The sequence below is a fragment of the Muntiacus reevesi genome, chromosome X (genome assembly GCF_963930625.1).
Source record: "Muntiacus reevesi chromosome X, mMunRee1.1, whole genome shotgun sequence".
Lineage (NCBI taxonomy): Eukaryota > Metazoa > Chordata > Mammalia > Artiodactyla > Cervidae > Muntiacus > Muntiacus reevesi.
In genome coordinates, this window is record NC_089271.1 from 56,668,308 (window position 1) to 56,692,569 (window position 24,262).

Consider the following 24,262-nt stretch of genomic DNA (forward strand, 5'->3'; position numbering starts at 1 on the left):
CATGGGAAGAAAACATGATTCCAAGTTAAGTTTAGAGGTACAATTTTTAGGATTCAGCCAAGTAGCAGTATCAGAGAGTGTTTGCAGCAGAGTGGCATCAGAGGAATGTTGTTGGAGAGTCTTTATTTGTTCATGAAGTATATTTTGTAAGTGTAAGATGGAATCATTAATGATAGAATCTGTCTTAGGGTTTAAACGTTGTTTCAAATTATTCCAGGTTTCAGAATAATTGTGTACTACTTATGGTATAACACAGACATGTGAAAACATGCTATCACAGTCCAATTGAGAATGAGTCCATAAAGCTTGTTGACTTTCACCAAGCCAAGACAGCAGCCTCCAGAGCTGCGAGGTGAGACAATACCATTTGGTCACTTTCAATTTGTTTAGTAAGATCAGAAGTGATATTAGACATAAGGGTTTGTACCTGATTAGCAGTCTTTAAATGAAACAGTGAAAGCAGTGGCTGCAGTTGCAGCTAGGGCAGCGGCTGTAGTAATACCTATAATAGAAACTATGAGTGTCCCTAAAAATCATTTTTTATGTATAACTAATTTAGATAAGGTCTGCACTATTTGAGCAAGGGGTGAGCCACCAAGCCAAGGTCAATTTATAGAAATGCATATCCAATCTGAGCTTGTTGTTTAAGGGTAAAAGGAAAGGAATGATTAATTAAATGGGAATAGTTATAGCAAGGAGTAAGAATAGTTCCAGGAGGCAGGGTTAAAGAAAAATTAGAGAGAGTAAAATCGGGTGCTAGTGCAAAGATGTATGGTCTAGTGGTACAGATATTGACATCAGTGTGAGATTGTGAAGATCTGTGAAATTCCAGATGAAATGACCATTGGAAAATGTGTCAGGACTTCGTCCTAGAATGCGTGGAAAGAATGGGAGTGGAAGGCACCATATGAGAGTTTTATTGGGAGAATAACGTGAGGGAGCATACCACAACCTAAATATAGGGCCGGCAAAACCAGGATTCCATAAAGGATTAGACTTATAATAATGAAAGGGTAAAGACTGATTCCAAATCTGTCCATGTCAAGTCTTATTACTGTCTTCTATCAATAATGCTTGAGGTCCCCAATTTTCTATAGTATAATTGTAGGGGGAAAGGAGTTGTGTAGGGAAATTACTGGAATGGCAGACATGCCAACTGAAACCATCAAACATATCCATCTCCACCCAAGAATAAACACATAAAGGAATAGAAGGTTTAGGGTAGGACATGCCCAGAGTCATGTTACCATGAAGACCAGCAGGAAAATCAAAAGTTTGGTGCTTAATAGTAACAACTCAAGATTCAGATTTTGGAGGCCATTTTATATTGTTCATATACCATTGTGGGCCTGTATAAGCACATATTTGTGCATCTGTAAGACTGGTAATACAGAAAGGCAGATGAGGAGTGCCATTAATAGTCCAAGGGTCGTCTAGGATGTGTATAGGCACGTCAGGAGGATGTGGGTACCATTTACCTCCCATAGTGGCAGAATCATTAGTGGAAATAGGAATTTCAGGATCTTCCCAAGTGACAATGGGAAGTAAGGGAGGATTCAATAAATGAGCCCAATAAGTAAGGCTGAGACAGGAAACTTGAGTGGTGTGAAGGAAAAGAAGAAAGGCTTACATAGTTTTACCTTACTGGCAGAGTTTGTGGTTATAAGCTAAAAGGGAAAGCAATATCTTTTCAGGTGTAATGGGAGTGCCAGTATTAACAAGAGCATTTTCAGCCCTTGAAGTAAGGCGTTTAATATCACCCCAAGTGATGTCAGTGGCTGGTGAGGAGATCCGAGGTCTCTTTGGAGGAGGCATGCCTGGAGGTGGTACTGGATCGGTGGTCAGTAGTTGAAAGTCGGGTAGTGGATTCTTGAGTCGGGGGTGCCAACTCATGGTAAAGTTTAACACAACGAGCAGGTATCCAGAGAGGACCTGATGGAGATAAAACAGTTGCATATCCTCTTCCCCATGTTAGTAATTTCACTGGACCCTGCCAGACGGGAGATGGGGGCTGCTTATACAAAACCAAAGGGTACTCGCGAGATTGTGGAGGTGCAAAATGTCGACGTGCTGTGGAATGTGAAAATTTTTGTGAAAGTGTTAAATGATTAGTGGTAAAGAAGGCAACATGTAGCCTTTCTCTTGGGGGACTAATTCCTTCCTCTTTTTTTTTTTTCTTTTCTTTTTTTTTTTTTTTGGTTGAAGAATAATTCTTTAAACCGTTTAGCTTGACCTGTAGGGTTATGTGGAATCCCAGTCACATACATCATATTCCACAAGTATAATAAGAACTGTTGTGATTGGGAGGATGTATAAGTAGGGACATTGTCAGTTTTAATTGTTTGAGGGTGGCTCATAACAGCAAAGCATTCCAAAAGATGTGCTTGAATGTGTTTTGCTTTTTCTCCATGCTGAACTGTGGCCTAAGGGAAACCAGAAAATGTATCAATAGTTACATGGATATAAGTGAGAGGTTTAAAAGGTGGATAATGAGCAACATCCATTTGCCAAATTTCATTTGTGGAGAGTCCTCTAGGGCTGACATCAGTAGCTGAAAAAGAGGGAGTTAGAGACGGACAAGTTGGACAGGTGCAAACTATTTCTTTAGTTTCATTATTAGTTAGAGAAAACTGCTTGCTTAAGGTTCTAGCTCCTTGATGAAAGAACTGATGTGACTGAAAGGTATCTGTAAATAAAGATCCTGTGAAATGAAGATTAGAATCAGCTTGATGATTACCATATGCTAGAGTTCCAGGATATTGTGTATGTCCTCGAATGTGGGCTATAGACAGGGGAGCATGGCATAGGTGGGTATGCCTAGAATAGGGCGCAATCAATTCAAGTGACCTAGTAATTGTTGAAGAGAATGAAGCGTTAAAGGATTGGGAGGCCGAAAAGACAATTGTGTAGATTTAATTGAAGTATGGAGAAACTGAAGTCTGAGATATTTCCAAGGAGGGAAATTTGAAATTTTTCTGGCGTGATGATTAATCCTTGAGTAGTTAAATAGACTTGTGGAGAGGAAAGGATTTCTGTTGGTTTTTTTTAGGGCATGAATGAGGAATTAAAATATCGTCCATATAATGATACATGTTAGCAGTGGGATATTGTTGCCTTAAGGGCCATAATGTTAGATCATCAAGTCTCTGACATATAGTCGGGCTATTCAACATGCCTTGAGGTAAGTATTTCCATTGATATCTCTGTAAAGGCTGATGATTATTAAGAGTTAAAACAGAAAATGCAAATTTTTCTTTATTGTCTGGGTGTAGAGGAATGGTAAAGAAGCAGTCTTTTAGGTCTATAACAATCATATCATGATTTTCAGGAATTAATGTTGGGATAGAGAGACGAGGTTGGAAGGGTCCCGTAGGCTGTATTCTAGCATTTATTGTTCACAAATCATGGAGTAAGTGTCATTTAATGTGTTGTTATTGGATTAGGCCCTGTGAGTAGCAAAAGTCTTTGGACTATACCTGTCTTATTAGCCTCATGGTTTAGGAAAATATTTCCTCTTGTTGTTTCTTTACATATAGAGAGTCACATTGTTATAATTATGGATTTTCTATGAAATTGTATACCATCATTATATCAGTAGCTCAGTCACATATTTTGCAATGTAAGGGACAACATTTTTTGAAGTAGGCAACATCGTATGTAAGAACTTAAGTCAAGAACTTCCATTAGGTATAGCCCTGTGATATCTCCAGGTCATTTGATTTAGTTTGCTAAATGACCATAGTGCCTCTTGAGGAACCTGTATACAGGTCAGGAAGCAACAGTTAGAACTGGACAAGGAACAACAGACTGGTTCCAAATAGGAAATGGAGTACGTCAAGGCTGAATATTGTCACCCTGCTTACTTAACTTATATGCCGAGTACATCATGAGAAACGTTGGGCTGGAGGAAGCACAAGCTGGAATCAAGATTGCTGGGAGAACTATCAATAACCTCAGATATGCAGATGTCACCACCCTTAGGGCAGAAAGTGAAGAGGAACTAAAGAGCCTCTTGATGAAAGTGAAAGAGGAGAGTGAAAAAGTTGGCTTAAAGCTCAACAGTCAGAAAATTAAGATCATGGCATCTGGTCCCATCACTTCATGGCAAATAGATGGGGAAACGGTGGCTGACTTTATTTCTCTGGGCTCCAAAATCACTGCGGATGGTGATTGCAGCCATGAAATTAAAAGACGCTTGCTCCTTGGAAGGAAAGTTATGACCAACCTAGAGAGCATATTAAAAAGTAGAGACATTACTTTGCCAACAAAGGTCCGTCTGATCAAGGCTATGGTTTTTCCAGTGGTCATGTATGGATGTGAGAGTTGGAATGTGAAGAAGGCTGAGTGCCGAATAATTGATGCTTTTTGACTGTGGTGTTGGAGAAGACTCTTGAGAGTCCCTTGGACTGCAAGGAGATCCAACCCATCCATCCTAAAGGAGATCAGTCCTGGGTGTTCATTGGAGGGACTGATGTTGAAGCTGAAACTCCAATACTTTGGCCACCTGATGTGGTGAGCTGACTCATTTGAAAAAACCCTGATGCTGGGAAAGATTGGGGGCAGGAGGAGAAGGGGACGGCAGAGGATGAGATGGTTGGATGGCATCACCGACACAATGGACATGGGTTGGGGTGGACTCCAGGAGTTGGTGATGGACAGGGAGGCCTGGCGTGCTGCGGTTCATGGGGTCGCAGAGTCAGACACGACTGAGCGACTGAACTGAACTGAACTGAATTGTTGTTAATCTCTTGGTTCTAAATCCTGGAGCCTCTGATCTTTATTCAAAGACTGGTTACTGAGATAAGCTTTAGAAACAAACTCAGAGTGTCCTTCTTATTGTTTCTTTTGTTTGTTTTATTTTTTCCATTTATTTTTATTAGTTGGAGGCTAATTACGTTACAATATTGTAGTCGTTTTTGCCATACATTGACATGAATCAGCCATGGATTTACATGTAATCCCCATCCCGATCCCCCCTCTCACCTCCCTCCCCACCCGATCCCTCTGGGTCTTCCCAGTGCACCAGCCCCAAGCACTTGTCTATTGCATCCAACCTGGGCTGGTGATCTGTTTCACCCTTGATAATATGCATGTTTCAATGCTGTTCTCTCAAAACATCCCACCCTCGCCTTGTCCCACACAGTCCAAAAGTCTGTTCTGTACCTCTGTGTCTCTTTTTCTCTTTTGCATATAGGGTTATCGTTACCATCTTTCTAAATTCCATATATATGCGTTAGTATACTGTCTTGGTCTTGATCTCTCTGGCTTACTTCACTCTGTATAATGGGCTCCAGTTTCATCCATCTCATTAGAACTGATTCAAATGAATTCTTTTTAATGGCTGAGTAATATTCCATGGTGTATATGTACCACAGTTTCCTTATCCATTCGTCTGCTGATGGGCATCTAGGTTGCTTCCATGTCCTGGCTATTATAAACAGTGCTGCGATGAACATTGGGGTGCACGTGTCTCTTTCAGGTCTGGTTTCCTCGGTGTGTATGCCCAGAAGTGGGATTGCTGGGTCATATGGCAGTTCTATTTCCAGGTTTTTAAGAAATCTCCACACTGTTCTCCATAGTGGCTGTACTAGTTTGCATTCCCACCAACAGTGTAAGAGGGTTCCCTTTTCTCCACACCCTCTCCAGCATTTATTGCTTGTAGACTTTTGGATAGCAGCCATCCTGACTGGCGTGTAATGGTACCTCATTGTGGTTTTGATTTGCATTTCTCTGATAATGAGTGATGTTGAGCATCTTTTCATGTGTTTGTTAGCCATCTGTATGTCTTCTTTGGAGAAATGTCTGTTTAGTTCTTTGGCCCATTTTTTTGATTGGGTCATTTATTTTTCTGGAATTGAGCTGCAGGTGTTGCTTGTATATTTCTGAGATTAATCCTTTGTCTGTTGCTTCATTTGCTATTATTTTCTCCCATTCTGAGGGCTGTCTTTTCACCTTGCTTATAGTTTCCTTTGTGGTGCAAAAGCTTTTAAGTTTCATTAGGTCCCATTTGTTTATTTTTGCTTTTATTTCCACTATTCTGGGAGGTGGGTCATAGAGGATCCTGCTGTGATTTATGTCGGAGAATGTTTTGCCTATGTTCTCTAGGAGTTTTATAGTTTCTGGTCTTACATTTAGATCTTTAATCCATTTTGAGTTTATTTTTGTGTATGGTGTTAGAAAGTGTTCTAGTTTCATTCTTTTACAAGTGGTTGACCAGTTTTCCCAGCACCATTTGTAAAGAGGTTGTCTTTTTCCCATTGTATATTCTTGCCTCCTTTGTCGAAGATAAGGTGTCCATAAGGTGTCATGGATTTATCTCTGGGCTTTCTATTCTGTTCCATTGATCTATATTTCTGTCTTTGTGCCAGTACCATACTGTCTTGATGACTGTGGCTTTGTAGTATAGTCTGAAGTCAGGCAGGTTGATTCCTCCAGTTCCATTCTTCCTTCTCAAGAATGCTTTGGCTGTTCGAGGTTTTTTGTAAGGCCTCTTTAACCATAAGAGTGGCGGCTGCTACTGCCTCGAGCCAAGCGGGCCACCCTTTGGCTACCTCATCTAGTTGTTTTGAGAGGTGGGCCACAGGCTGTAATACGGGCCCCACCATTTGTCCTGACATCCCAAGAGCAGTTCCTACTCTCTCAGAGACATACAGCCTGAAAGGCTTTTCCAGGTTTGGAAGGTCTAAATCTGGACCCATACTGACAGCCTCTTTCAGGGCATTAAAGGCAACCTTGCAGGTCTCCATTCCAATCAAGTGGCCCATCCTCTTTGCTTCTTAGTTTCTCATACAGGGGTCAGGCCAGATTCCCATAACCAGGAATCCAGATCCAGGAAAATCCAGTCATTCTTAAAAATCCCCTAAGCTGTTTCCTCGGTTGGAGGTAAGGGGTATTTAAGATGAGGGATTTCCTCTGGAGGGTCAAGCTTTCCGCCCCCCCCCCTCTGTAATTATATCTTATTTGGGTTAAACTAATCTCAGCTTTCTTAGGGGATACCCGATATCCCTTTTCATAAAGAAAATTTAAGGTTTTTATAGTATCCATTTGAGAGCTGGTAAAATCTGGGCTTGTTATGAGCAAGTCATTGACATATTGTATTAGGTTACTGTTTGCTAAGGTTAATTGTCTTAGTTCTTTCCCCAAGGAAGTCCCCAAAATACGGGGCCCGTCTCTAAATCCCTTTGATAATCACATCCAGCAAGGTTATATGGCCTCCCTTGTTCCCAGGGCCCACCACTCAAAGGCAAAGAGCTCTAGGGACGCAAGATGGAGAGGAATGTAAAAGAAAGCATCCTTAAGGTCTAAGACTGAAAGGTACTTAGCAGTTCCTGGGACTTTTGATAGGAGGCTCTATGGGTTCGGGACTATGGGGTGGGGGATGGGACTCACAGCCTCTTTAACTGCTCTTAGATCCTGGATAAGTCAATAAGATCCATCCGGCTTCTTAACAGGCAGGATTGGAGCATTGCAGGAAGACTCACAAGTGATTAGGATTCCAGTATCCCGGTATTTATTTGTTAACTAGCGTTCCAAGTCCCTCAAGAGCTTCTGGTTTTAAGGAGCATTGTCTTCTCCAGTGGAGGGGAATCTGCCTCAGGAGAATCTTCACTGGCGAAACATTTATGACTGGCCCGGGGGCTGGAGACACCCCACACCTGGGGATTGACCTCATCTGTGAAAGGGAGGGAATCCTCCTTTCCTGTGTCTGACTGCAAATGTTCAGACACCAGACAAAGGAAGTTATCGGTTTCTAGTTTTCCCCACCTCACTGTGGTCTGGAGGCAACACAGTAAGTCTCTCCCCAGTAGGGGAGCAGGACAACCAGGGATGTATTAAAAGGGATGGGTCCCTTGCCAATCGCCCACCTTACAATGGAGGAGCTTAGTAAAATTTCGACTTTGGGATTTTCTGTCCACCCCTGTCACCATTTTAGTCAGGGAATCTAAAGGTCCTAATTGGAAGGGAAGAACAGAGAAGGCAGCCCCCCCTCCCCCATCTGAAAGAAGTTCACAAGGGTCGAGAGGAGTGATCTGGATCTCACCATTCTGGTGGAGGGGCAGGGAGCTGTTCTCAAGCCGTTGGGCATCCTCAGTCCCGGTCTCCTAGGACTAACACAGACAGAGCAGGTGTAGGGGCCTCAACACGCCTTCCCTTAGGGTGATATGGACACTCCCCTTTCCAATGTCCATCGTCTTTGCAGTAGGCACACTGGGTGCATCTCAGTGGTGGATCCCTAGGATCCTTTTTTCTTTCTCGCTCTCTCCGTGACCCTCACACAGTGGTAGGGTGAACCAAGGCCAATATTTTAGCCTGTTGTTGGGCTAAGGCTTGGATCAGCTTCTCTGTCCTTCCATCCTTTCGGGCTTCTCTTTGCCCCCTTTTGACCTCCTCCTCCCGGTCCCTATTGAAAAACACTGTCTTTGCCTCCTCCACTAGCTCATCTGTTTGCCGGAGGATGTGAGGTGGTGGTACAGTGGGAGCTATTCTGACATGGCCACTGGAAGTTGTGAAAACATGACTGCAGTCATCTTCTGTGGCACTTTCTACCTCTGAAGTTCAACTGATCCTCGCTGGAGCCAGTGTCAATCGAGTAGTGTCTCCTGGACCTCTCCATTGTCTAAAGTGAGAACACAGCATTCATGAATTTTTTGTTGCTGATTTACCTTAATGATGGCCGTGGTTTTTTTTTTTTTTTTGTATTCTGCCATATTTTTTTTAAGTTTTTTACAAAGTTGATGACAGAATCACTCTCATATATTCATTAGAAACAGTAATTCCTAGTGGAGAGGAAGAGTAAGTTGGATAATATAAAATGTTATGTCCAAATCATGTGTATTTAAAATATTTTTCTACATTTATCCAATGGATTTATTTTCTAAAGATATAGGTATTTTGTTTTAGATTATGAATTCACGTATTTTGGAAATCTGATAGTGTTAAATGCTAACTCTTTGTGTGTATTTTTAATTTTCAAAATACTCACACAGGTAAGTACATCCAATCCATGGCAGCCTGATTTTTATATAAATATAACTAAGATTTAAAGCAGAGTTCTACTGATTTTAATATATAATTCAGTGTTTGGTATTTCTTGGTGGTTTAAAAAAGATGTGTTTTTACATTTTACTGTGCATCATTATGTTGCAAATTAGATTTGAAATTTTAAAACTATTGAAATTGGGTTTTACATGTTTAAACATAGGTATGTAACTGAATTTCTGTATTATCAGCTCACTTGGGATATGATCTATTTGGGCTTAGTTCAGTAGTGTTTACTTTGTAGTAGCAAGTAAACTCATACTGTGTATTTACCTTCACTACTAAAAGATTTCATCACTCTTTTCTTTTTTCAAACTTACCTAAGTACATGTGTAGGGAGAGTAAAATTGTTAACAATTTTGGGTTAAGATTCCACAGTTACAGACAAATACTTCAATCTGATTAATAGTAGAGTCTTTTAATATCATGATTTTTGGCATTACCACTGATTACCTCTCCTTAAAATTCCTCCTTGACTTTTGTGACAATGCCATATATTTTATTCCATTTTCAAGTGGTTTTGCCTTCTCTGGCTTTCCTCAGAGGAAGTGTAGGAATCCCTCTGGGCCCTATTTTAATTCCTCAGTTTTTCAGGCCCTGTTATATAAGAGTCCGTTTAACGTTTCACCTGTCATCAATATCCCGATGACTTCCAAGCCTGCGTTCTCTCGCCTTAACCTCTCTTCACTCTTAATCCCCCTTTTTCCCCTAGTCTGGGGCTCTGTCCTAATCAATCTGTTTCATGGCTTCTTCCTTTTTTCCCAACATCTCAATTGAGAGATAATTTACATACCATAAAATTCACCCATTTAAAGTGTAAATTCGATTGTTTTTAGTATATTCACGGCGTTGTGCAAACCATCACCACACTTGGAACTTATATTCATCATCACCACAGAAAGAAACCCTTTCCTGCTAGCAGTCACTCTTATTTTCTTCTTTTTCTCTCCCCTTAGCCCTAGGTAACAACTACTAATCTACTTTCTGTCATTAAGGATTTGCATATTCAGGGCATTTTATATAAATGGAATTATATAATATGTGGTCTTTTGTGACTGATTTCTTGCACTGATTTCTTTAGCATGTTTTCAAGGTTCATCTATGTTGTAACAAGCGTCTTTTTATTAACAAATATTCCATTGTGTAGGTATGTACCACATTTTTTTATCCACCCATTGGTTGATGGACATTTGCGTTGTCTCCCCTTTTGGGGTATTATGAATAATGCCATTATAGGAACATACATTTTCTTTTTCTTGGGGATATATTGTATTCGGAGTAGAATTGCTGGGTCATATGGTGACTTTTTAACATTTAACACTTTGGGGAACTGCCAAGCCATTTCCCAAAGTGGATACATCATTTTACATCCCCACCACCAATGTATGAGATTTCTAGTTCCTTGCCAAAAAGTAAAATAAAATATAAAATAAAATAAAAATCCTCACCAACCTTGTTTTACTCCATTTGTCTTTTTGATTGTAGCCATCCTTGTGGGTATGAAGTATTTCATGGCCTCTTAACCAGAAACTTTGGGAATCCTCCCTCCCAAATTCCCTCCTCTGTTAGTTTCTTAGGAGCTCATTGACGAACTTCAGGAGGCTTATAAGTTAGGTGAAATTGTATGCAAAATTGTGAGTGTTTGCAAATATGTATTTATTTATTTTTTAAAATAGACTCAAAGGGGTTTATAACACAAAGGGGTAGCAAACACTGAAATTTGCAAAATGTGCTCTACAACTTGTCATTCTTAATTCTGCTTCTGTCTAACCTAGTTTTTTATCAAAAGTGCTTCCATATCATCTGTGTCAGCCATCTGGCAGCATGGTAAAAAATGCAAATTGCTGGGCACTGTCCTACACTTATTGAATCAGAGTACTCTGAGGGTGGGATCTAAGAAATTTACATTTTGAACAAATGCTCCGATAATACTGATTATAATATTAAGATTTGTCAAGTGCTTACAGTGGGTCGGGTACTCTTTTAAGCTCTTTTTTCTAAATTAACCCGCTTATTCCTCATAGTAACCACCACCCTACCCCTCACCCCTCCAAAAAAGTACTGTTTTTCTCTATTCACTGCTGATGAAAAATAAGGATAAGAGAAAAGTCACAACCTCATGTTCTTACAACTAATCATTATCAAAATTTGGCTTTATATTGAGAAGTCTGCCCCCACAATTCAAGCCCTTAATTAACCATTAAGCTTAGCTACCTTTCAAGTGATCATTCTTAAGCATGTAGATGTTTCAGAACCACTGGCCTCATCTATTAACTCTGAATTAAAATGCCTACATACTTCCTCTATCTGTTTCTTACTCCAAAATTTCTTTTAATAAATCACCTTCAGAAAGCCTTCCATGACTTAGGCATGCTTCTGTTCCTTTCCCCGCATGATGTGTATGTGTGTGTGTGTGTGTTAGTATTTGCTTATCAATATGGTCTGTTAAATCACTTATTTCAATATAATTCTTTTTTCCACAAATGGACAGCAGATTTCTCAATGGCAGAGGCCTTACCGTTTTTTCTGTCTCCTTACTGTGCTTAGTCTTTTACAATAACTATTCAATATAGTAAGTGTTAACTAAGTAGAGGGAGAAATAGTAGCAGACTAATCATTTCAGTACCCTGAAAGATGTTAAGGTGATAGATTGCGCCATAGCATTTCGCTAGAATGGTTGGATAAGATAATGCTGCAATACCAGGGAGTTGTCCCATATCAAGGAAAGGATCTCAAGTTCTAGGAGGGAACTACATTTCTAATTGGGAATTGAATTTGCTGGTAAAGATAGTAAAATGGAGGAGATCGAAGATAGGAGTAGCATGGTCATATGAAAATAAATATAGAAATCTATATTGATAATTAAGTTTCTGAGACTTTCAGGAAAGAATCTGAATCGAGTTCTTTTTATTATCACTAGTAAATCTAAATGTATTATCAAGCTTTATTAATTTATGCTTTGTCAAGAAAAGCAGATTTTTCCTGAGTGAGGAACACTGACAAGAGCATTTATAACATATTACAGAACAAACATAGGGGATTGAGACTCTATGTTTGCTATATAAAGCACCACACTTTGAAGGATGTTCCTTTCCAAATAATATTTTTCTCTTTCAGGGTGATCTTGGAAAAGAAGTGCCTTGTTCCCTGTTTAGAGAATTAGAGCCCTAATTTAGTGGGGGTGACTTCTTCCAGGTTAAAAAGGAAGTACATTTAAGTTAATCCAGTTGTGGCAGTCTTTCTTGTTTCTAGCTTAATGAGGGGAGATGCTGACGTGAAGTCCAAGATGATAAAGCTAAAGCACTGTGGTGTACCACAAACGGGTATCTTGTGAGACTGTCATGAGGCAGTTTTTGCGCCAAGTTCAAAAAATGAAAGAAAGGCCTTAATACATTAATTTGTCATTTTTCTCTGATATCTTTTTATCTTAGACTGACTTCTTCCATGATACGACACAGCAGAGTTCACATTCAGAGTGAAAATGTGTAGCCAGCTATCTGTATTCAAACAGTGTAGCAGATCCATGTCTCATTATTTATTGGGTTTCAACTTTCTATGGGCTCTTTATTTTTTAAAAACTGATCCACAACTTTATTCTTATTGTAAAGATTTAAAAAAATGTATAGCATAAAGTTTGACACATCACCTTAAACATGTCACTTCTCACCCGGTACACCTTTCCACACACAGTTACTCCTCTCCCCTCCCCATAGATAATCACCATTGATGAAGTTTGGTTTATAATTTTTATTAAGTTTCCTGGCTTATCATGTACATAGAAAGCATAATATGTATACTTATTATCATTTACATGAATTGAATCAAATTAAAAATATTTCACCAAATTTGTCTTGAAGCTTTTCCCATGAAAATATGTAGAGGTTGTTTGTTTGTTTGTTTTGTTTTTGTTTTTTTAAATTGTATAGTGTGACTGGGCTTCCCAGGTGGTACAGTGGTAAAAAAATCCACCTGCCTAGGAGGTGGTTCGATGCACCTAGGAGACCTAGGTTCGATCCCTGATCTTGGAAGAATGGCAACATGCTCCAGTATTCTTGCATGGGAAATCCCATGGACAGAGGAGCCTGGCGGGTTATAATCCATGGGGTTGCAAAAGAGTTGGACACGACTTAGTGACTAAACAACAACAACTAGCTCAGACATCGATGTCTCTGGCCCTTTTTCTAGTTTTTGCAATTTTCTCCTTATGTCCGAGACGGCCTGGGTTATGAAGGAATGGGCCAGCAGGACTCTTCCCTCAAAACCTTTTAGGTCTGCCTGCCTAGGTAAAATTTTTAAAGGCCTCTGTGGGCCTTCCCCAAAATAAAAGGGTGGATTTTCACTCTCTCCTTGTTACATCTTATTTAATACTTATTTTATCTTAATTAACAGCCTTCCGGACACCCTGGGTAATGCCCTGCAGTAGGCAAGTAATGAGGTGTCTTGGGGATTCCCTTCCTGCCCTTGTGTTGGGATCCCAATCCGGCTCTGTACAGGGGATTGCCTCTTCTGTAAGGGCCAGGTTGCCACCCACCCACTGTTGTTCATCAGCCACTTTTCTAGCCTGACCTAAGATTCTAGCTTTCTCCTCATCATTACAACACAGAGTGAGAATGACCATCACATCCCTCCAGGTGAGGGAGAAGTTTAGGCTAAGATATTCAAATTCACCCCTAAACTTTTGAGGGTTTTCAGAATATGAACTCAACTGTTCCCTGCATTGGATACTATCTTTCATAGAAAAGGGAACATGAACTCATGTGGTTCCCCCTTCCCCATCTGGAACCTCTCTTAGGGGACAATTTTTTTTTTTTTTTTTTTTTTTTTTTGTCCAAGGCTGACCTTTCCTCCTGTGGAGGGTAAAGCTTACCTCCTGATCCTAATCCCATGAGGGAAAGAGGCGAAGCTGAGGTGGCTGTAGGTGACCTTCCCTCAAGTCCCAACTTCTGGGGCTGCCTGAACTTCCCTTTCCCGCATACTCTGTCAGAACTGAGGGGATCAGGAGAAGGTCATGGGGGGTCTTCCACCTTGGACCATGCCAAGAGGACTTTGAAAGGGCATTTATTGGGATCTCTGAGCTTACCTTTTCCCCTTTTCTCAGAATCCTGGCAGAGGGCCATAATGGCCTGGGCATAGGGAACCTCCTTGTATTTACCCTCATGTTTGCAGTATAGACTGAGCTGCAAAATGCTGTTAAATTCAAGTGACTCTGACCAGGGCCATTTTTCCACACCTCCCAGGGAGTAGGTAGGCCCGTACCGAGTACAATATTTGAAAAGTTTTTCCTTTATAGTCCATCCAGTTGCTATCCTTCCCAGTGGGCCCAAAGACAACCCAGTGCGGTGTCTAGAGGGAAAGTAGGCTTATTTCCCATTTTGATGGTGGTATAGTTAGTTTTTAAATTAATTTATTTATTTTAATTGGAGGATAATTGCCTTACAATATTGTGATGGTTTTTGCCATACATCAGTATGAATTGGCCATAGGCATACAAGTGTCCCCTCTATCCTGAACCTTCCTCTCACCTCCCTCCCCACCACATCCCTCCAGGTTGTCACAGAGCACCGGCCTTGGGTGCCCCGCATCATACATCAAACTCCCACTGGCTATCTCTTTTACTTATGGTAATGTATATGTTTCAAAGATAGTCTCTCAAATCATCCCACCCTCTCCTCCTCCCACTGAGTCCAAAAGTTTGTTCTTTACGTCTGTGTTTCCTTTGCTGCCCTGCACATAGGATCATCGGTACCATCTTTCTAGATTCCATATATGTGCGTTAATATACGATATTTGTCTTTCTCTTTCTGACTCACTTCACTCTGTATAATAGGCTCTAGGTTCATCCACCTGATTAGAACTGACTCAAATGAGTTCCTTTTTATAACTGAGTAATATTCTATTGTGTATATGTACCACAACTTCCTTTTCCATTCATCTGCTGATGGACATCTAGGTTGCTTCCATCTCCTAGCTATTGTAAATAGTGCTGCAATGAACATTGGTATACATGTGTCTTCTTCAATTTTGGTTTCCTCGGGGTCTATGCCCAGTGGTGGGCTTGCTGGGTTGTGTGGTAGCTTTATTCCTAGTTTTTTAAGGACTCTCCATACTGTTCTCCATAGTGGTTGTATCAGTTTGCATTCCCACCAACAGTGTAAGAGGGTTCTCTTTTCTCCACATCCTCTCCAGCATTTATTGTCTGTAGACTTTTTGATGATGGCCTTTCTGATCAGTTGTGAGATGATACCTCATTGTGGTGTTGATTTGCATTTCTCTAATAATGAGCGATGCTCAGCCTCTTTATATGTGTTCATTAACCATCTGCATGTCTTCTTTGGAGAAATGTCTGGTTAGGTCTTCTGCCCACTTTTTGATTTGGTTGTTTGTTTTTCTGGTATTGAGGTGCTTGTATATTCTGGAGATTAATTCTTTGTCAGTTGTTTCATTTGCTATTATCTTCTCTCATTCTGAGGGTTGTCTTTTCACCTTGCTTATAGTTTCCTTCATTGTGCAAAAGTAGGTTCCATTTGTCTATTTTTGTTTTTATTTCCATTACTCTAGGAGGTGGGTCCTAGAGGATCTTGCTGTGATTTATGTCAGAGAATGTTCTGCCTGTTTTCCTCTGAGAGTTTTATAGTTTCTGATCTTACGTTTAGGTCTTTAATCCATCTTGAGTTTATTTTTGTGTATGGTGTTAGAAAGTGTTCTAATTCCATTTTTCTACACACAGCTGACCAGTTTTCCCAGCACCACTTGTTGAGGAGAGTGCCTTTTCTCCATTGTATGTTTTTGCCTCCTCTGTCAAATATCTGACTCTAGAGAGGTTGCAAGCTCTCTCTCGGTCTCAGATCACCTGGTTGTACATGAGCCAAAGAAAATGCTCAGCAGTAAGCACAATCAGAGGGGCTGTAGGGCTGGCCCCAAAAGGTGAATTAACCCCTAGACATACGTCTAGGGTATTAACTTTCACCCAAGACCAGGTGCGACTATACTGAGCCCCATCAGTCACTTCCATTTGGAGCACTCGGCCAGATGAACAATCAAACGGCTGAATTTATAGAAATAGGGCACCTGATGGAGGGCTCCTATTGCTCGATTATCTCCCCAAGAACAGAAACCACAATTTATGGGGAGGAGAGATCGTGGTCTCTCAGAAAATCTCTCACAAAGACTCAAAACTTCAGGTCTGAGTATTGACGGATGGAGTAAACAGAAATACCTTGGGTCTTCAAAGGGAGGGAAAGAGGACAGGTTGAAAGAGATGGAGGGAGAAAGAAAAATAAATGGTTAGAAGTTGGGAGGGGATGAGAAAAAAAAAAAAAAAAAAAAAAGGAGTGGCCTTACGGTCTTCTTGCCACCTGCAGATGCCCAGATGCTATGGGAATTTTCTCCTGGGCTTCCAGGAAAGGAGGACTGGAACTCAGCCCTACCAGACACCAGAGATCAGACCAGAACCAGAATTTGAGTTCTCTGCCAAATGGAGGTGATCAAGCTGTGATCCTCAGCTCAAGCTGAGGCCCTTCAATCAGACTCCTGAGTCCAGTACTGGGGGAGAAGAAAAGAAAAGTAGGATAGGAGGGTTTGAAAAAAGGGATGAGAGAAAGAGAGAGAAAAAAAAAAAAAAAAAGGAAGGGGCAGGGAAGTCAATAAAGTGTCTTGTTCCTTACCTGGTCGAGGCACTCCAGCCGTTGTTCAGGAAAGAGATCAGGGACAAAGGGGTCCTGGTTGTGGTTGCTGGGTCTGCTCCGTCAGCATGAGAGCTGGTTCTTGAGTACCCTGAGTGGTCGGGATGTCAGCCACAGTAAACAGGGGTCCCTTTGTGATTGCCAGTTGTTGCTGGAAGGGGGACCCCTTCCAGGACTCGAGAGTGGGCTATTGTCTAACACTGGGAAATGAATTGTCCAAGGAGACACACATGTTGACAAAGCAAGAGACTTTACTGGGAAGGGGCACCTGGGTGGAGAGCAGTAGGGTAAGGGGACCCAGGAGAACTGCTCTGCCACGTTTTATGGTAATGGGATTAGTTTCTGGGTTGTCTCTGGCCAATCATCGTGACTCGAGGTCTTTCCTGGTGGCACACGTGTTGTTCAGCCAAGATGGATCCCAGTGAGGAGGGTTCTGGGAGGTGGTAGGACATGTGGCGTCTCCTTTTGACCTTTCCTGAACTCTTCCAGTTGGTGGTGGTTTATCAGTTTCATGTTCCTTAATAGGACCTCCTGTCTTAAAATAACTCACGTGAATGGCTACTGTGGTACCTGGCCAGGGTGGGCAGTTTCAGTCAGCATGTTTCCCCTACCATAAGCAGAGAGGTTAAGAAAGTAAAGTGAACGTTTATTTAAGCAAAGATACATTCTCAGAGGGAGAGCGGGTGAACAAGTGGAAGAGTTGCTGCCCCGGGCCTCATTGGCAAGCCTGTTCTGAGGGGTAAGCAAGTGAAGTCGCAGAATACTGTCTAGGGAAGGAGGAGTTTGGGAGTCAACTTCCTTGACTTCCATCGCAGCTCCATTTTTCCAAGATGAGGAGTGATTTCTGTCCCCATTTAACTTAGATTAGAAGTGTCCTGTGCCGGTACATGGTGAGTACTTCTTATCTGTAAGGCCAATCTTATTGTAACGAGAGCACAAACGGGCAAACGTTTCCATTGGGATGCAGGAGATTCCCACCTTTCCCCAACTTTCTTGTCTGCTACTCAGATCCTTACCACCCAAAATGTGTGGTTTCCCTTCAGTCTGAAGGTTCCTGCTTCCCTGTGACTGCCCATGAACCCCCCGCTGTTTACAAGATGTATGGTTTCCTGCCACCTGGCCCCTGCCCCCCCCCCATTTCTCTGCTCATACCTAGCTACCTGCCTGCTGTAACAATAGGAAATAAATACAACTTCCCAGGGGTAACAAGCCCTCCACATCCCATGCGCTTTCAGTGCAGGCCAGATGGGGAGCAGTGCCAGAGGCATCTCCCTCCCCCACCGTATAAACACAGGCCTAAGTGGGGAACCTGGACTTCCACTCCTGCCTTCACCTGCTGGTACAGTGTCAGAGGAGGTATGCTAAAAGAGAAGAATTGAATAATACCCAGACTCTCAAATCAACCAAAATGTCCAGGAAGGATAAAACCGAAAATCACTCATCATGCCAAAAACCAGTAACAGCTCAACTTGAATGGGAAAGACAATTAACAGATGCCAGCACCAAAATGGCACAGATATTAGAATTACCTGACAAAGATTTGAAAGCAGCTATCATTAAAATGCTTCAATGAGCAATTATTAACAGTTGAATAAATGAAGAAAGAATAGGGAGAGTCAGCAAAGTTATAGAAGACACAAAGAAGATCCCAATGGAAACTTTAGAACTGAAAAAATACAATAGTCAACAATTTTTGAAAGTCAATTAACAACTCAGTGCATGGATTCAGTAGCAAAATGGAGAGGAAAAAGGAAAGACTCCGTGAGCTTAAAGTCAGAACAATAGAAATTACCCAGTCCAACTAAGAGAGAGAAAATAAACTGGAAACAAAGATGAACAGAGCCTCAGAGACCTGTGAGACCAAGTGTCTCTCAGTGGATTTTTCATCAGAAGCCACGGAGGCCTGAAGGAAGTGGTATAACATTTCTCAAGTGCTGACAGAAATGAACTGTCTTCCCAGAAAATCATAATTGGTAAAAGTAACTTTCAGGAATGAAAGGGAAATATGAACACATTCTCGGATGAAGAAAAACTAAACTAAGAGAATTTGTTGCCAGCAGACCTACTTCAAAAGAAAAAAGGACTAAAGGAAGTTCCTGAAACAGAAATTAAACGATAAAAGAAGGAATTGTGGAACATTAGAAAGGAAACGGGAACAGCAGAAAGAGTAAAAATGTGTGTAAATACAGTAGAGTTTCCTACTCCTATTGAGTTTTCTAAATTGTGTTTGGTGGTTGGAAGGAAAAAAAATTACATTGTGATTCTGAATGTAGCAAAAGTATATAAAAATGCAATATTTTCATCAACAATGTTATCATAAAGATGATGAACAAATTTCCACTGTATTGAGTACCTACTACATGTCAGAATTCTTTTCTGTTGTCTCTTAATTGTTTTTTACCTTATTCTGCAGATGTGGGACCCAAGACTTTTCGCCCCCTCCCCCTGTGCGCGCGCGCGCGTGTGTGTGTGTGTCTGTGTGTCTGTGTGTCTGTGGTGTGAGCAGGTGGGAAATGGTTTGCTAAGCAAGGATGTTAGGTGAATGACTTAAGATGAACTTTTGGGAAGAAGGCAAAACAGTGATCAAGAAATAGGTATTTGTGAATATTGAAGAACTTTAGCACACTATTTGTCTATATACTTCTTGTATCTGTACATGTTGCAATCACCAGAGACCATCTCTCTGTCTCTCTAAGGAAGCATGCCTTCAACAGGTAGCAGGTAAAGGTGGACCAAGTGATGGCATATAACCCATGAAAGGTGTAAAACATAAGTTTTCTCTTTTCTGCAAAAATCGATGGAAGATGGATTATCTGCAGTTGTGTGGCAGTGGCAATCCTGAGGGAAAAAGAAAAGCTGAGTTGTGAGACAGATAAATGGTCCCTCTGCTGGAGTTGAACACAGCCCCGGGCCTCGTAAGGTTAACTTATTCAATATGAGAGGCTGCAGGTGGCTCCGTTTTATGTTTCTACCTTTGAAGACAATGTGGAATATTGGAAAACCCCTGAAGTTTACTATCAAAGGGTCCTAGATTCACTCCACAAATTATTAGTAAGGGAAAGGTTACTTAACCTCTCTGATTCTCACTTTTCTCATTTCAAATGAGGATATAAGGATGCATACCAGGTATGGTGTTTGCAAGGGTCAAATGAGAAAAATGCATGTGAAGTGCTTGGAATATTAAAGCTGTTCAGTAAATGTCATTTCCCTGCTCTACTGCAACCCTTCCACCTCCAAATCAAAACAACTGGATTTAAATCTTTACCGTGATGTCCAATAGATTCTGTTGATGTCTTGAATTTTGCCCTAAGGAACACTGGGTAAGCATAAAGCAGTCTATGAACAACTCTTTACTCATAGCATCACACTTGACTTGGCAACTTTGGAGAGCGTGATAAAACATCACCGGTGAACTCGACAAATAGAAATAGGATACATTATTCCCAACTCACTAGAGGAAATACAGTACTAAAGGACACTCAGTCCATCTGACAGAAACTCAATTCATCCAATAGAAAACAGATAAAAGGGAATAATACATAGGAAGCATAGAAGAAGAAGAAGAAAAACCTCCCAATCAATAGGAAGCAGAAATAAGATGACAGAAACAACTGCAAAATAGATTCCTTGGAAAAGTTCAAAATGGAGCCATATGATCTTAAAAAGAGGAGGGCATGGAAAGGTTAAAAGGAAGCAGTCGTGGACTTTCAGCTCTTAAACGATTAAAAACAGGGATTCAGGGCTAATTACTGTGAGTATAATTCTGAAGGCTCAAATATACATATGCCAAAAGTTCACTGAAATTGGCAGATCCATAGAGTGGGAACTTTTAGTATATCTCTCAGTAACTGATCAATTTAGAAAACAATAACTATTGGCAATGATAAGGGAGATTTGGAGAACCCTATTAAATCTTGTTCTAATAAGCAGGTAGAGAATACTAGGTCCAAAGATTAGAGAATATATATTCTCTGGGAGCACAAATGGAACATTTAGAGAAGCTGATCATTCACTAGTCCACAAACATATGTCAGCAATTTTCAAGCAGAAACCATGCTCTCTGAACACAGTGCAATTGAGTGAAAAAATCATAACCCAAAGGAAAACAGAAACAAACCACTTAGGGTAGGAACATTTAAAAAAATATGACCAGAATCAAGCGATACATATGACCAACAAGGGATAAATAGTAATTATTAATCATAATAGAAATTAGGAAATATTGCAACCAAATGATAATGAAAATAGCACCTATAAAATCTTGTGGAATACACCAAAGTGGTAGTTTGAGGGACATTTATAACACCAAATGCTTATATTAGAAAAGAAGAAAGGCTGCAAATTAATGAGCTGAGCAACCAAAATATGAAATTGGAATAGCAGAATGAATGGAAGAAAGTAGAAGGAAGGAACATTTACCAAATGTTCCTTAAAGAGGAACAAATTAAATTAAAGAGAAAACAAAACAAAAATCCATAAAGAAGTTCAAGCAGACCAAACTTGGTTCAAACTAGGTTCAAACAAACCTAGCTTGTTGCTAGGGAAGGGAAAAGAAACTGATAAATGTACAGCAACAGTTACTGAGAAAGAGGGAGAGAGAGAAGTAGAAGATATTAGGAATACGAAAAGAAGTAATCATTACGAATGTGGTAGATGCTTTTGTAAAGTAGCACACCAAATTAATTTGAATTACTTAATTTTAAAACTTAGATGAAATAATTTTCTCAATCTATCAAAATTAAACAGAAACAGAAAGTAGATCATTTCTATATTGCAAATATGTTCCATCATAAATATGGAATGCTAAAACTAAAGTTGGTAAAGCCCTTGGACAGTTTTCCATGGCCTCAAATATTACCATTAACTTTAATGTCTGTAAGATCAACCCCATCTGGGACTCATAGTTTATCTACTTATTAATTCACAGGAGGCCAGCCCATATACTTGGGAATCTCATCCCCAATTTTGGATTCTACCATTTTTACAAGCTGATAAGAGTAATGACTTGAAAGCACTCACACAACACTTCCAGCTTTATCACACCGATATGAGCAAATCTCCCAAACACTCACTTAAACAGCCTTTACATGATCTGCAACCTGGAGACTCCTCGGTCTTCTGAAATAAGCATCAGAAAAATCTGCCCTTGAGCCTAGGTTAACAAAAGAAAGAAAGAAAAAAAGTTTCCCAGGTACTATTAACAACTAAAAACTCCAGTAAAACTCCAGAGTGTTGATCCTTGAGTTGTTGTTCCTCATCACATCCCCCTGTATACTGGGTATCCACTCCATCTGAAGACCTTAAATTGAGGGTTCTTAGCAGCCTTCCAGGCGTCACTGACTTCAGAAAGTGGACAGATTTCCTCCCCAAGACGACAGAATAACATTAATTTTCTGATTCTCTAGGAACTGTTCCTCCCCCTTTACTAATAAAATTGCCTACCATTACATTCTGATGTTTTCCAGCACATTGCTATGAGCTCCCCTTATTTTTACTGTATTATTCTTTTTTTTTTTAACTCCTGTGGTCTCCTTCTGCCACTTAAGGAAAAACATCTGACATTCCCCATCACACCCTGCTGACAAAAGAAAGAAATGCTATTTGTCAGTTTCCCTTACAGCATTAATTCCAACCTCCAGACGTTAAAACCTGGACACTGACCTCATCTCAGCAAAATACTCCTGCAGAGGTCATTATAATCCTGTCGGCAAGTCCTAGTCAATCAAGAGTAGGCTCCATTATTGGGGCCACGCTGACCCTGATAGTCAGATTTGCTCATGGTATTCCATTTGTTCATGATAGTCAGCCTGCTTTGTGAAACTGATTGAAAGTGAAAGTGAAAGTCACTCAGTCGTGTCCGACTCTTTGGGACCCCATGGACTATACAGTCCATGGAATTCTCCAGGCCAGAATACTGGAGTGGGTAGCCTTTCCCTTCTCCAGGGGATCTTCCCAACCCAGGGATCAAACCCAGGTCTCCTGCACCGCAGGTGGATTCTTTACCAGCTGAGCCACACAAGAGAAGTTCTGCTAAATACATCACTTACCTTGAGGAACACAAAATCGACTTTCTCTAGTCATGATCAATGAAGCTTATTTTCCTGATAGAGGCAATACAATGAGGTACTATTTGTTATGTAACATCTTATATAACACCCATATGGCATATGCTGACTTATCTTGTGTGTTCAGGATAATTGCTAGAGAGTTTGTGATATGTTAAACTAAACATTCCAGCAGATCTTATTTCCCAGAAATGGGTGGGGGAGGGGGGGTTAGGGAGAGGGGATTAACCAGTAACAGTCAAACCAATTTCTTTTAAAAACTCACCAGGAAGGGCTTCTCTGTTGGCTGAGATGGCAATGCGGGAGACCCAGGTTCAGTCCCTGGGTCGGGAAGATCCCCGGGAGAAGAGAATGGCAACCCACTCCAGTATTCTTGCCTGAAGAATCCCGTAGACAGAGGAGCCCATGAGGTTGCAAAGAGTCAGACATGACTGAGCGTCTAACACACACACACACACACACACACACACACACACACAGAACACAGAATAACTGATGCCCTATTCAGGAGTCAGTTTATATATATAGGCTTTGTGACTTGCTATTCTCACATTCGGGAAAATAATAGCTAGCAAGGGTGGTCCAAAACTTGTCTTTGATTCTGACAAATGTCATGTGGTGCTCAAAGGTGAAACCAGCTGGATTCATTGCCTGGTTTTTATAATCCAAGCCCTTGACTTCAAGTCTTGTTTCAAGGACTAATAATCATTGTGTTCCGTTTGATTACTTGTTTTGCAGTTGGCCAATGCATCCTGTCTGGAGTCTTAAATGCTATTGCACAGTCCATGTCACACCAGAGTATTCAATGATGCATTCTACTGCAAAAGGAGCAGGAGAGACCAACCCATGACCTACTACAGAGTACATTCTCTAAACAAATTCCTGATCATCAAAATCAGAGCAATGTTGATAATCTAGATAACATGGATTAATGGCTTGTGGCCAGAAGTGGGTACTAAAAAATATCTCTTGACATCCAGGCTAGGACATGTTATTCTCCCATTAGACATTGGAAAAAATCTCAGGGAATGCCAACTTCAGTTGAGATCATGAGATCTCGTCACTCTGAAATCATGATAAAGTGAGACAAAACAAAGGCCACTTCATGATTTTTTTTTCTAAGCACAGACAAAAAAGCAAAATCACTGTACAAACCACCATATATCCCTCTCCTAGCTAGTATGAGTGACTGCTAGTTTGGGGGTTTCGTTTTCCCTTTTGCTTTCTTTGTTTCTTTGTTTGCTTTATGCAGTTGCAGCTTTCACCTCACTCTAGTCTAGTCTCTCTATACAGAAGGTTTACTAAGATACTGTCATAGGAATACCCTGTCTTCCTGACAGTATCCAATCCAGATCAAAACTCTGCTTCTTTAAAACCTCACACAAAATCACCTAAAACAAGACCACCTCTTTCTTTCTTTAATTTTTCTTTTGATGTGGTCCCTTTATTTAGTCTTTATTGAATTTGTTACCATAT

At 40.7% G+C, this 24,262-nt stretch overlaps 1 long non-coding RNA gene across 1 annotated transcript in view; it reads left to right on the plus strand.

The window, feature by feature from the left end:
- LOC136153391 (uncharacterized) overlaps window positions 1-24,262 on the plus strand; it is a 127,333-nt gene that overhangs the window by 45,307 nt on the left and 57,764 nt on the right. The window contains exon 2 of the long non-coding RNA XR_010660390.1: window positions 8,437-8,622. This is a non-coding gene — a long non-coding RNA (uncharacterized lncRNA). The remainder of the gene's footprint in view (window positions 1-8,436; window positions 8,623-24,262) is intronic.